General features: G+C 43.9%; 1 long non-coding RNA gene across 1 annotated transcript; it reads right to left on the reverse strand.

Annotated features, from left to right (window-relative positions):
- Positions 1-13,800: 13,800 nt before the first annotated feature.
- LOC124650295 lies at positions 13,801-14,311 on the reverse strand. The gene is made up of 3 exons (XR_006986943.1): positions 14,228-14,311; positions 14,040-14,148; positions 13,801-13,951 (listed from the first exon to the last, which is right to left on the reverse strand). It is a non-coding gene; the product is annotated as an uncharacterized LOC124650295 (long non-coding RNA).
- Positions 14,312-14,537: the final 226 nt, after the last annotated feature.

Raw genomic sequence — 14,537 nt, forward strand, 5'->3', positions numbered from 1 at the left:
ATCTCCGAGACTGGGAAGCGTCACTACTCCACAAGCATTCTAACCCGCCTTTCTGGTGGCGAGGATTTTGCTTGGGTTTCGCGACCCCCTCGGGGTCGATCCGGGGGCTTACTCTTAGGCGTCAGAACTTCGACGATGGAAATATTAGATAATTTTGGTGGTGACTTTCATATAAAGCTTCACATTCGGAACAAATCTGATAATTTCATTTGGAGTTTAGTGTCTGTCTATGGGGCAGCCCAGGATGCTCTCAAACCTGCCTTCCTTCGTGAGTTGGTTAATCTGGCAAAAGACAATCCACACCCTATCATCATAGGAGGGGATTTTAACTTGCTAAGATATCCACATGAGAAGAGCAAGGGTAGGTTTGACAGTCATTGGTCCTTCCTTTTCAATGTTGTCATTGACAGTTTGGACCTGAAAGAGATCTCTATGACTGGACGTCAATTCACTTGGGCAACCAGCTTACCTGATCCGACATATGAGAAACTAGATAGAGTGCTAATGGATTCAGACTGGGAATCTAAATTCCCTTTGGTCTCCGTACGCGCTCTTCCTAGGATTGAATCTTTGTCAGATCATGCTCCCATTCTTTTAACTACCGGAACGCCAACTCCACCTCCTAAACGCCCATTCAAATTCGAACTTGGATGTTACTTAGAGAGGGGTTCTCGGATATGGTTAAGAATGTATGGGAACAGCACTATGTCGCCGGCTCTCCAATACAAAGGTGGAATTGCAAGCTTAGGGCTGTGCGAAAATACCTTGGAGGGTGGGCTCGACATACGGTGGGTCTGCTCAAACAGGAGAAACTCTGTCTCTCGACGTCAATTGACGAATTAGAGGCAATCGCGGAATATAGGCGGTTGACAACGCATGAACTTGACCTTAAAAATCAAAACAATGCGAAGTTAGCCGGTCTATTACGTGAGGAGGAACTTAAGTGGTATCAGCGATCGAAGGCTCAATTCTTACTGGAAGGGGACTCGAATACGAGATACTTTCATAGTGTCGCAAATGGCAGACATAGAAAGAAACGTATTCCTTGGTACAGGATGAGGAGACGATGGAGGGTCAGGAGCAGCTTAAGGCATACATTACTTCTTATTATAAAAATTTGTTTGGGGCACCTGAGGATTCACATATAACTTTGGATGAAACCAGAGTAGATGACATCCCACAGGTGTCCCCTCAGGAGAACGCTCTCCTCTCCGCCCCATATTCGGAGGAGGAGATTAGGAAAGTGGTTTTCCAGATGGAACACAACAAGGCACCTGGACCGGATGGCTTCCCAGCTGAGTTCTATAAAACGTTCTGGGATACAATTAAGAATGATCTCCTAGAATTGTTTAACGAACTTCACAGTGGACAGTTAGATCTCTTTCGTATCAACTTTGGGGAGATCATACTTCTCCCTAAGGTTAACGACGCTGATCGCATCCAACAGTTCAGGCCTATTTGTCTCCTGAACGTTTCTTTCAAGATTTTTACTAAGGTCGCGACTATTAGACTTAATTCTGTAGCCGATCATGTAGTGCGTCCAACTCAAACTGCGTTTATGAAAGGTCGATACATCCTTGATGGTGTTGTGACATTGCATGAGACGATACATGAGATGCACCGCAAAAAGTTGAATGGAGTCATACTCAAAATCGACTTTGAAAAGGCTTATGATAAAGTTAAATGGTCTTTCCTCCAACAAACACTTCGAATGAAAGGCTTTTCTACGGAATGGTGCGCTCTAATTAATAAATTTATCTTTGGTGGAAGTGTCGCCATCAAAGTCAATGATGACATTGGTAGATATTTCCAAACAAAGAAAGGTTTACGGCAAGGCGATCCACTGTCCCCAATGTTATTCAACATTGTGGCGGATATGCTTGCTATTCTAATTGAGCGTGCCAAGTTAGATGGTCAGATTGAAGGAGTGGTGCCACATCTGGTTGATGGGGGGCTATCTATTCTGCAATATGCCGATGACACAATTCTCTTTATGGATCATGATCTCGAAAAGGCAAGAAATCTGAAATTAATCTTATCAGCTTTCGAGCAGCTATCGGGTCTAAAGATTAATTTCCATAAGAGTGAATTGTTTTGTTTCGGTGATGCCCAAGACGAAGCTAACCACTATGCCGAGTTATTCGGCTGTGGTTTAGGCTCTTTTCCAATTAGCTACTTAGGTATTCCGATTCATTATCGGAGACTTACCCTAGCCGAATGGAAAATGGTCGAGGAAAGATTGCAGAAAAGATTGAGTAGTTGGAAAGGAAAGTTGCTATCTCTTGGAGGAAGATTGGTGCTCATAAATTCAGTACTATCGAATATGGTACTATATATGATATCATTCTTCCAATTGCCAAAAGGAATTCTTCATAGATTGGACTATCTCCGATCTAGATTCTTTTGGCAAGGAGATAGCGAGAAGAAAAAATATCGGTTGACCAAATGGAGTGTCGTATGCCGTCCCAAAAATCAAGGTGGACTTGGTATCCATGATCTAGAGGTTAAGAACCAGGCCCTACTAGGAAAATGGTTGGCTAGGTTCTTAACTGAGGATGGGGTATGGCAAACTTTGTTAAGAAGGAAGTATGTAGGCTCGAAAGCGATGTCTCAAGTTTCGTGGAAACCAGGAGATTCACATTTTTGGGCCGGCATTATGGCTGCTAAGAAGCACTTCTTTCCACATGGTTCTTTCTCCATTAGGGATGGGTCAGAAATTCGTTTCTGGGAGGATAGGTGGTTGGGAATAACTACTCTCCGGAAACAGTATCCAGCTTTATATAGGATCGTACGTCATAAGGACATAACCCTTCAAAGGGTGATGGAAACCTCTCCACCGACTATGACCTTCCAACGTAATGTACTAGGTCTACGCTTGACTAACTGGAATGAACTGCTACAAAGACTAGCTCTAGTTCAGTTGGTCCAAGGGAAAGATCTTTTTCGCTGGGAACTTACCAAGAACGGTAAGTTCTCAGTGAGGTCAATGTATGAAGGTTTGATTCAACCTATTCAACCGGTGTATAACAATAAAAGGATTTGGAAGTTGAGGATTCCACTTAAGACGAAGGTCTTTGCTTGGTACCTTCGTCGTGGTGTTATCCTCACCAAGGATAACCTTGCCAAAAGGAATTGGCCTGGAAGTAAGAGATGTGTTTTCTGTCAAGAGGATGAGACAATTAAACATCTGTTCTTTCAATGCCGATTTGCCAAAGCTATATGGTCGATCATTCAGATAGGATCAAGCTTATACCCTCCCCGGAGCATTGCTAACATTTTTGGCAACTGGCTAAATGGGATAGCGGTTAGGTTTAGGGGTCTTATCAGGGTGGGAGCGTTAGCCGTTATATGGTCGCTCTGGCTATGTAGGAATGACAAGGTTTTCAATGAAAAAATTTCTTCTCTTATGCAGGTTATCTACAGAGCTACGGCTACGCTCCGTTCATGGTCGCCGCTTCAGCGATTGGAGGACCGCGACCTCTTTATGGAGGTGTCTACACGCTTGGAGAATTTGGCCAAGGAGTTTATTACCCAACATGGGTGGCTGCATAGTCTACGGATAGCGGCTCCTTCATCATGATCTGGGTTCCTCTTTGTGACATCTCTTTGTACCTTTTATAGTCTGAATGTTGTCCGTGTTCGGCTGTGTGCATCCTAGTTATGCAGAGTCCGGGTGTATTACGACAAACTCTGAAGTAATAAAGCGCCCTTTTTCGAAAAAAATATCAAGCTTAGCAGAACGGCTAAGGCATTAAGGAGATGGAGCAGGGAAAATGTTAGGTGGGAAAAGCTTGTTTCGTCCATTGCCGACGAGGTCATATTCAGTTTGGATGTGGCTCAAGAGGATAGAGCACTTACGGCTGAAGAAAGGGAACTCAGATCCTTGTTGAAGCATAAGTTGCTGGGAGTGGCGGATGTTGATAGAATTAAATGGTGTCAACGTTCCAGGATAACCTATATAAGAGAGGGGGATGCCAACACTAAGCTGTTCCACTTAAGGGCCAATGGCCGGAGAAGGAAGAACCAAATCCCCAGTCTTACTAAGGAGAACGGGACCTCGGTCTTTGGACATGAGGAAAATGTGGCTGTGTTGTGGCAGCATTATGAGAAGCTCTTGGGCACTAATGTTCCGGCCCTGGTGGATCTAAATTAGGAGGCTCTTGAAGTGCCCAATGCATATTTGGAGCATTTGGACATTGCTTTTTCTATGGCTGAGTTGCAGTTGGCCGTTAATGGTATGCATGGGGAAAAGGCGCCAGGGCCTAATGGCTTCATTGGGGGATTCTACAAGAAATGTTGGATGGTGATCAAGGTTGATCTGCTGGCTGCCATGAACCAGTTGCACTCCCTCAAGGGTGACCAATGGCGCTTGCTCAACTCTGCCAATATTGTGTTGTTGCCAAAGAAAGATGGGCCTGTGGATGCAAAGGACTATAGGCCGGTTAGCCTGATGCATAGTGCTGCAAAGCTCCTCTGTAAGATGCTGGCCAACAGATTGGCACCAGAACTGCATCTTCTTGTCTCCAAGGGACAAACCGCGTTTATAAAAGGAAGATCGATACAAGACAATTTTTGTATGTGAAGAATGTAGTTAAAGAGGCGCATAGAAAGAAGGCTCCGCTGCTATTCCTCAAGCTCGATATTGCAAAGGCATTTGATTCCATCAACTAGGGCTTCCTCCTTAGAGTCATGGCGCAAATGGGCTTTGGACAGCGCTGGCGCAATCTAGTGTCTATTATTTTGGCCTCTTCGTCGTCCAGGGTGTTGCTGAATGGTATTCCGGGAGCTCCTTTTCTGCACCAGCGTGGACTTAGACAGGGTGATCTGCTGTCGCCTATGCTCTTTATCTTGGCAATGGAGCCGCTGCAATTGTTGCTGGCAAAGGCCACCATCTGCAAGGTGCTCTCCCCTCTCAAGGTCAAGGCTACAAGGCTACATGCTAGCTTCTATGCGGATGATGATGCGCTATTCGTCAACCCTGTCGTGGAGGACATTGTTGTTGTTCAGAGAATTTTGCAGATGTTTGGGGATGCCTCTGGTCTCAGAACAACCTTTCAAAAATGTGTTGCCTACCCTGTTGCATGTGTTGGAATCAACCTAGATGTGGTGCTTCGGGGCTTCCCGGGCACACAGGGCCAGTTCCCTTGTATTTATCTTGGGCTGCCGCTTGGGTTCAGAAAACCAAGAAGGGTGGATGCGCAACCTTTGTTAGACATGGCAATGGGTAAACTGAAGTACTGGAAAGGCAATGGCTTATGACTAGAAGAGGAAGGTTGTCCCTTATCAATAGTGTGCTAACTAGTACCACTACCTACTTCCTTACCGTGTTTCAAGGCAACAAGTGGCTATAATTAAGAGGTTTAACAAAATTATGAGAAATTTTCTTTGGGCTCCTGAAGAGTGAAGAGGAGGCGAGTGGAGGCAAATGTCTGGTTGGCTGGCAGAAGATCTGCGCTCCACCTCAGTATGGAGGGCTGGGCATTAAGGATATGCATGCCTACAGTAGGGCCTTTCAGCTGCGCTGGGAATGGTTCAGATGGATGGAGCCTGACATGCCTTGTGATCAGACAGATAAAGACCTCTTCTCTGCCTATACATCTATTAAAATTGGAAATGGTGAGACGGCAAAGTTCTGGAGTGATAGATGGCTTAACGGATGTGCGCCAAAGGTTTTGGCACCTTTGTGCTTTCCCCTTGCCACAAGAACGAATCTGTCAGTAAAAGAAGCTCTCTCTAATGGACGATGGATACGAGGCCTAAAGGGGATGAACTCTGCAGATCAGCTTCAGCAATTTGTGCATCTGTGGAGCCTGATACAAGAAGTCTCTTTGTCTACTGATGTTGATGCGATCTCTTGGTCTATTACTGCTGATGGCAAGTATTCAGCGGCCTATGGTATTCAGTTCCTTGGAAGGCTGCTGCAGAATGATCTCCAGTTTGTTTGGCGGGTCCGTGCTCAAGGGAAGGTGCAATTCTTTTTATGGTTGTTGCTGCAAAATCGCAACTGGACGGCGGAAAGACTCCACGCTAGGGGTCTTCCGCATGACCAGAGATGCAGCCTTTGTGATCAGGAGTTTGAAACTGCAGCTCACTTGGCGTTGAACTACTCTTATGTGAAGGAAGTGTGGGATGCGTTCTTGGACTCAAACCCAGCTGCAGTTAGGATGGCATCCTCCTCTACGACCGTCACCAGTTGGTGGGCGAAGATCAGGCGGGGCAAATGGATTGAGCAGCGGAAGCTGGATACCACAACCTCTATATATATCATTTGGCATGCCTGGAAGGAGCGAGGCCGAAGAGAAGCAGGCTCTGTTTACTAGTTCCATTGTTGGTTTAATCAGGAATGATACCGATTTGTTGCTCCTTGCCAAAAGAAGGATTATACATTATACATTAGACGTTTGTGTTTGTATAGGTTGTTTTGCTTTCAGTCGAGTGCATCTTAGGATGCGATTCTTGTAAATCTGGGGGTTTTCCCTCTTCTTTAATGCAAAAGCAGAGCACCTGCTATTCATCGTCAAAAAAAATATTAACTTCTATAGAAGGTTGAAATTAGTGTTTAATGTTTGACAATACACAAGTTTTATACACACACATACAAGTTTTATACAACACGTTGCAATCTCAATCTGTGGGCAAGAACAAACCAATCTATCTATTATATACTAAAAGCACAATACCGGGGTCTAAAATAGATACACCACGTTAATCCACATCATCATGAATATTTTTAACTGTTAGATATGTAATTTACGGTTAGGATTTAACGAGAAATTACGTTACGTACATCTATCTATTATATACTAAAAGCACAATACGGGGGTCTAAAATAGATACACCACGTTAATCCACATCATCATGAATATTTTTAACTGTTAGATATGTAATTTACGATTAGGATTTAACGAGAAATTACGTTACTTCTATTCACCCAGACTAACTTCTATACGTGTCAAATAAATAAATAGAAACATTAAACATGCTACAACAAAAGAGTCGCACCTGGCTAGAGATATGCAAAAAAAAAAATACACATACTCACGCCACTCCATGCTAAGGGGTTGCACGTACGGTAAAATATATTGCGATCAGGCTAATCAATAATATTGGTTGCTATTTATATTTGCCTACAGACATGAATATATTATTGCAACTTTTTACTGAAAACTGTTAAGCTTCATGCACTAGCCACTTGAACCAAAAGTCCGAACTGATGGAAAAGGGCTATGCAATCTACTTGTACACTTCACAACACCCCCACTCGCATGTGACGTGAGAAGAGAAAGTCAACACGTGAAAGAAGAAGAGCACACCGAAACAGGGCATCAGCGGTGGCTAAAGAGGGGGGCAACATCAATTTTTAGGCTTAATTGCGAAAACCATGTGAAACCCAGGATTTGAACTCGAGACCTGAGGCTCGGATACCATGTTAAGCTTCATGCACTAGCCACTTGAACCAAAAGTTCGAACTGATGGAAAAGGCTATGCAATCTACTTGTACACTTCATAACAAAAACATCAATGTTGTGTCAACATATACCTATTTCAAAGAGTAATAACAGCGGACAAAAATCATTGCCGTGCATAAAAATAATTAAGCAATAACGACGCGATCTACGTTGATTACATCATTCTATATAGAGAAAAAGAAAAAATACATCCGACCATCGATTTGGAAGATACTTTAAAAAAACAAAATATTACACGTAACCGGTAGACTTTTATAATTTTGTTGAAAATGTGTTATTAGACCTTTGACCGGTTTAACCTATTTATGCCTATCGCATGTCTTTTAGCATTGTGCGCGCATCCGATCTGGCCTAGCCTTAGCACATTATATTGCGATTGCCGCCGTGTGAAAAATCAGCCGGGCAACAATTCAACGTTATTTCTCCCGCTGGCATGGGAAAATCACACTGCCACCAGGCAGAAAATCAGCAAAGAACATCAACTAAGCAAAGATCCATTAGTATTCCTCCCACTATCTTGGGCAAATAAACCAAACAAAGAATACCACATGAGTGACGGATCAATCTATCGTATCAGCCAAGCTAAAGAGTAATAACAGCGGACAAAAATCGTTGCCGTGCATAAAAATAATTAAGCAATAACGACGCGATCTATCTTGATTACATCATTCTATAAAGAGAAAAAGAAAAAAAAACATCCGACCATATATTTGGAAGATACTTTAAAAAAAAAAAATATTACATGTAACCGGTGGACTTCTATAATTTTGTTGAAAAAGTGTTATTAGACCTTTGACCGGTTTAACCTATTTATGCCTATCGCGTGCCTTTTAGCATTGTGCGCGCATCCGATCTGGCCTAGCCTTGGCACATTGTATTGCGATTGCCGCCGTGTGAAAAATCAGCTGGCGTGGGCAAATCACACTGCCACGAGGCAGAAAATCAGCAAAGAACATCAACTAGACAAAGATACATTAGTATTCCTCCCACTATCCTGGGGAAATAAACCAAACAAAGTACCACATGAGCGACGGATCAATCTATCGTATCAGCCAAGCGTGCTTTGACCTTCAACTCGGTGACATAAGTTCGTTGGTTTCTGGCAATGATACTAATCATAAGGAAATAGTGCCATTGACTCAACTACCAATGAAATTGAAAGGCGGTGGCTTTGATTAAGCTATGGGCGGATGAATCACTAATCATAGTAGTGAGGTGGCTGGCAAAGCAATCAACACTTTGATAGGGTTCTGCTGGAAAATCTTTTCACCCTAGATGCAAAGTTGATGCCTCCACACATTACATGCCATATATTATATGGTTATAAACAGCCAAAGTTCATCACGTCTAGGAATTATAAATTATGGAGAGAAAATAGAGGTACATGTCTGGCTGGACCATTACATTTGAAGCGCTGGAGTTTGTGCGTACATGGGATATAAGTTTTCATTATATATTAAGGTACATGGTTGAAAATAGATACACCCTGCTAATTTAGTTTTGAAGTTTACGTATCCGAAGCATGGATGCAATAAATAGAAATACTAAGTTAATTAAATTTTCATGCTCATGTATTTTAAGCCACATTTTTCTGACCAGATGTAAAAAAATACTTTTATTTCATATCAATACGTACAAAATCTTGATTCCAAGATTCAGGACTTTAGTCCCTCAAAGTAACGACAGGAGACCTTGGCGTTGGGTAATATCTCAGTTAGCTATATGCCTCCATGATTCTTTGATCATACTTTAAATTTTGTTTGTGTTGGCTTCCTCTTATTTTCTTTTGGTTATATCATTTATAGATAATTCAGTTCTAAAATTATGATAATTAAGCACTCCTCAGGCGTTCTACGTGGCGCCCCACCCCTCCTCGGCCTACGCCGCCGCCCCCGGGCTCGGCCCCGTGGGATCCCGCGCTCATGACCGCCCTCCAGAGCGCCCCCTGCGCTGGGGCGTATGGTGGCGGTGTCGACTGGTTCATGGACACCGGCGTCTCCGCGCATATGGCTGCGCACCCCGGTAACCTCTCATTTTCTACACCCGCTTCCACTTCCTCTAGCATCATCGTTGGCAACGGTCATGCTCTTCCCATTACTCACACCGGTTCCGTCTCTTTTCTTCCACTTCCACTCCTCTCTCTCTACATAACGTTCTTGTTTCTCCTGACTTGATTAAATATCTTGTTTCCGTTAAGTCTTTCTGTCGTGATAACCCTGTAACTGTGGAATTTGACGCTTTTGGTTTTTCTGTCAAGGATGGTCCTACCCGGATGCTCCTCCACCGATGTGACAGCCCCGGTGATCTCTACCCTGTTAGCGCGGCCTCCACCACCACCGGCCGCCCACTCGCCCTCTCCGCCGGTGTCGACCTTTGGCACACCCGTCTTGGCCATCCTAGCAAGGATTCTCTTTTACTTGTAATAAAACGGATGCCCACTCTTGTGAAGCATGTCGTTCAGATCAGAAATAAGAAAAAGCTGCACCATCGGGCCATGCACAGGGAGCAGCGGCAGCTGTGGTGAATCCCCATATTCATTTTTGGTTCTTGGCCTGCATCTCTTCGTAATTGTCACTTCGTGGATAGTGATATGTGGGGTTCAGTTTTTCCTCTATCCATACACAACACAGCAGAAATGATATGTGATCATTGACCTGTAACTTTGAATGAATATTATTTCTCCGTACTCATGCACAATAGTATGCTCAGTTCCGACAATCTGCTTATTTTTTATTTTGCCACCTTGACCTTACCAATGTAAATCTCAGGCAAGTAAATCAGAAGTATGGAACTGTGCGTGTGCTGCCAACTTAAGCTACAGCACTCTGAAGTTGAGGCTCTTACACTCGGCTAGATGAAGAAACAGAATCTGGCGTTTTAAGGAAGGTCAATTCAGTTTTGTGATTCAGGGATTCATGTACACCTCAAGAAAAAATATGAAGCTGCCTATAACTCATTCAGGCTCAGGCATGGTCCAAGTGCTTAGGTAATTCGCTATATTCTTTTACCATGTGACAGTATTTCAACATCAAGTGTCAACGGTCTCAAATGTCAATGTAGGACAGAGAGTACTGGTAAGGTAAAAAAAATTAAGCTTTTTGAATCAGGTTGATGATAAAAAGGTGTGTATCAACTCTCAAATGTCAATGTAGGACAGACAATACTGGTAAGTTGTTCTTTCTTGTGTGATGTATGTTCAGACGTGCAGTCGAAGCTACCTACCATTGTCATTTTGACAGTACCCTAATGATTCCATGTTGCTATTGGTTTTTATAATAGCTAAACCATTTTGTGCACATGTTAACAGAAATTGTTGCATTGAAGAAAATCAATAGTAAAACTTGAAAGAAAGTAGTCGTTGCTTTCTGAATTGTATTTCAAGTTTGCCTGATCTGCTAAAGCTTTATCTTCAGTAGTCAGACGAATATATTTTTAGAAAAGCAGAAGGAACTAATTTCACAGATATCACAATCATTACCAAGAAAACTGATTGAAACGATAAGAAGCATTATAAAGAATTGAAGACAGAAGATTTCAGCACATCGACTGACTATAACTATTTATATAACACGAAGTACAGAAATCATAAGGCTGACCATTGCATAGAATGGGAAGCTCTGTAGTATCATGGGTAGAAATGCTAAATTTTATTAACATTTCGCTTAATTAACTGAAGTTTGTCTTCAGTGGACTGGCTGCTGGAGGAGAACTGGGAATATAGAAGAAAAGCTAATTATACAAAGATCATAGGTTATTGCTAAGTATATTGATTAGAAGGATAAGAGGAAATGTAAGAACAGAAGATGCAAAGGATAGCAACATGAAATAAAAAAAAACAGAGCACTCACTATGGCATAATATGGAACTAACTATTAATAAGCAGTATTTTGCCACTGGCAAACAAAGCGATACATGAAGAGAGTAGCACATATAAGAACTGAGTTTTAATAAAACACAGGAGCACATTTGGAGATTAGCATAACTAAGACTATGACACATAGTTATTTAGTAGATAGATCAATTGTGCAATAAAGGGTGTCCTCAATGTTCAAAGCAGCCGAAGTAGCAACATTATATTGGATCCTTGCTTCGTCAGTTACGTTGTTTCCCCGTCCTAGACTCTTACTCTACCCTATCTTGGGTGCATTGGGCGGGGGGGGGGGGGGCGTTCTTTGGCTGGTTTCTTCTTCTCATAAGCCATGCTGCATGAAATAGATAACTTATGAGTCTTTAATGTAAGGATAGCTAGTCTTGGTTTGTTGCAGAAATGCACCTTTTCTTGGTTGATGTTGCAGGCGCTGTTTCATTCTTCCTTCCCTTTCCTCCTGTTGTAGAGTTTGTATCCTTGAACAAAAAAAATGTACAATGATGGCTAAGTTCTATCTGGAAGTAATATGAGGATACTGATGGATCCCACGGTCTTGAGGAGAAGAGGATTGAGGAGGGGTCAGCGGAGATTGCCCCAGGGGTGGCTAATATGGAGGTGGATAATCATCCTTATGCGCAGCCTACAGGAGCTTCTTCGGCGACAGGCGCTCAAATGGCCCTTACTCCCTTTAATCATTCGCCCGTGACTGCTAGAGGAAAGGAGATTGTGGCGAGGGCGCGGTTTGAGACTCCGTATTTGGTTGCTTCATCACCTCGGACGACTCGGTCTCCTTCCCCGTCTCGTGTTCGAGCTTTTATGCAGGGTCGTACCAGGCCATCTTCGTCACCTTCGTCGAGTCTCGCGCCGCCTGTCTCGAGGGCAGCACCATCTCCTCTCCAGCCTTCGGCCTTGAGGGAGGTGGAGGAGGAGCAGTCTTCTTCGACGCCGAGTGGAGGTGGCGGGGCGCGAGGGGTCGCGGACACGCTCGTCGGCATGCAGCGGCCCTCGGGCTCGCGTTCGGAGGCAGCGCCGCCTCCACGGGCGGAGGGGTCGGTGGGGTTGGGGCGTGGCCTTGATCCTCTGGGGTCGGCTGTGGCCCTTGCCCCGCCCTCGGTGGACGCGCAGCAGCGCGGTGCGGTGGCTTCCGTCGCCGGGCAGCGGGTCTCGGACGCTCCGCGGACTGCGGCTCCGTCTCCACAGGCGGTGGGGATGGCGGGGCTGGGGTGTGGCCTGGACCCTTTGGGGTCGGCTGATACCCCGGCGTCTACACCTTCTTCACCGGCAGCTGGTGGGGTGTCGAGGCCAGGGTCGGTGCGGGGGGCTTCATCGCCGATCACCCCTGCATCACCTACCTCTTCACCCACTTCGTCGCTCGCTCCTGCTTCGCCCACTCATTCACCGCGCTCGAGCTCTTCTTCACCGGTCCCCGTCTCGCAGCTTCCTCCACCTACCGTCCCTCCTCCGGTCGCTCAGACGACGTTGAGGAGGAGTGGGAGGTATGCGCTTACGGAGGACGGGGCGGGCCCTACAGATGAGGATGCCATGCAGAGAGCTATGCGACGCAAGGCGGAGAAGAAACTGGACATGGCAGGTCATCTACAGATGTACAGGTATTCTCCGTTCATGGTTACCTCTTCAGCGGGCGGAGAATCGAGACCTATTTACGGAGGTCTGTACACGGTTGGAGGCTACGGCGAGGGATACTTTTTCCCTACATGGGTGGCAGCATAGTCTACGGATTGCAGCTCCACCCTCTCCTTAGGCGCTCTACAGTTCATCGTTTCGAGATGTATTTCGCCTTTTTTTATGTTTTGTTCGTACTGGAGACTTGAACAGCTGTGTGCATCCTGGTTATGCAGAGGCTGGATGTAATTGCTTTTCACAAAGTAATAAAGCATCCTTTATCGAAAAAATCTGGAAGTAATATATAAGTTAAGCTTTCAATAGATAAATCAAGGAAGATATTACCTGGTTTATTTTATTTACCTTCTCTGGGTCTGAAAGTGTTGGCTGCACGACATCTGTGGTAAGTGCAGTGTCTGAGTTTCTGTTACTCTCCTGTGGATCAACTATACCTTCAGAGGAATTGAGTACTATGGATTTGTCTGTATTTTCTGAACTTTTGGAGTTAGTTGTGGATGTTGTCGCTCGACTGGCATTGTTAATCAATTCGGACCTTGAAACATGAAAGGTTATATTGTTGGCATCTGGTAACATATAATCGGTCCTGCCTCTGATAGTTGCAACACCTAGGACAACTTTCTGGCCTCTGAGTGTAGTGCCATCGGCGCCCAAAAACATGAATTGACCTATTATTTCTTTAGTCACCTTGTTGGGCTCAACATCCTTTCAGTTAGCGTGTTTTTACCTGTCGATGTTGCAAGGATTAATTATTAGATTCACATGAGAGAAAATCATTAGTTTTATGTGAGTAATCTGTCTTAGAAGACTGTACAGTAGTTTACCTGTGCTTTCCTTCTATGTAATATGTATGGCCACTTCGGGAATTTGTAGACATTTCCGTTAGGATGTCTTCTTTCAGCAATCTTTACAGGACATGAGCGAGCGGTCTTGAACATTGTTTACTTCTGTCACGAAAATTTCCAGCTTGTAACTTTTTCCTTGTGTGTCATTAATGCATTAGCTTTGTTCAGATATAAGCATATTATATTGGTAGTGCATATTAATGGAAAGATGTTCACCAAAATAGTTTCTATTGGTTCTTTAGCTAGAGCATATAGTGTTGTCTCTATTTGTTCAGGTCTTTGTTTTCGCCCCTGCCTATCTAGCTCATGTGGGTGATCTTGGAGGCTGCAACAAATTTGCACACACATGGTTAATAAATAACATGTATGTTAGTATATTGGATCTAGTGGTTTATGCATTGTACCTGTCTTTCATATCAGATGTTTCTGAAACAGGTATATTGACATACCAACATGTGAAGGATGAACTCTTGAAAGATAGCACTCCTGCAGCGGCAATAGCACTGTAAGTATAATCATACACTGCATTTAGCTGGTATATACATTTTATTGATCTATGCATGATGAAATATACCTGAATAATAAGAACTTTCAGCTGCTCTCTAAATTGATCCATGGGAAAACCTTTTCCATGCATCAGCAACAATGAAACTTTCTGAAGTTTAGACCGAACCATATTTTAGCTGCTCCCTAAATTGATCCATGGGAAAAGTT

Source organism: Lolium rigidum, chromosome 4, assembly GCF_022539505.1.
Source record: "Lolium rigidum isolate FL_2022 chromosome 4, APGP_CSIRO_Lrig_0.1, whole genome shotgun sequence".
Taxonomy (NCBI): domain Eukaryota; kingdom Viridiplantae; phylum Streptophyta; class Magnoliopsida; order Poales; family Poaceae; genus Lolium; species Lolium rigidum.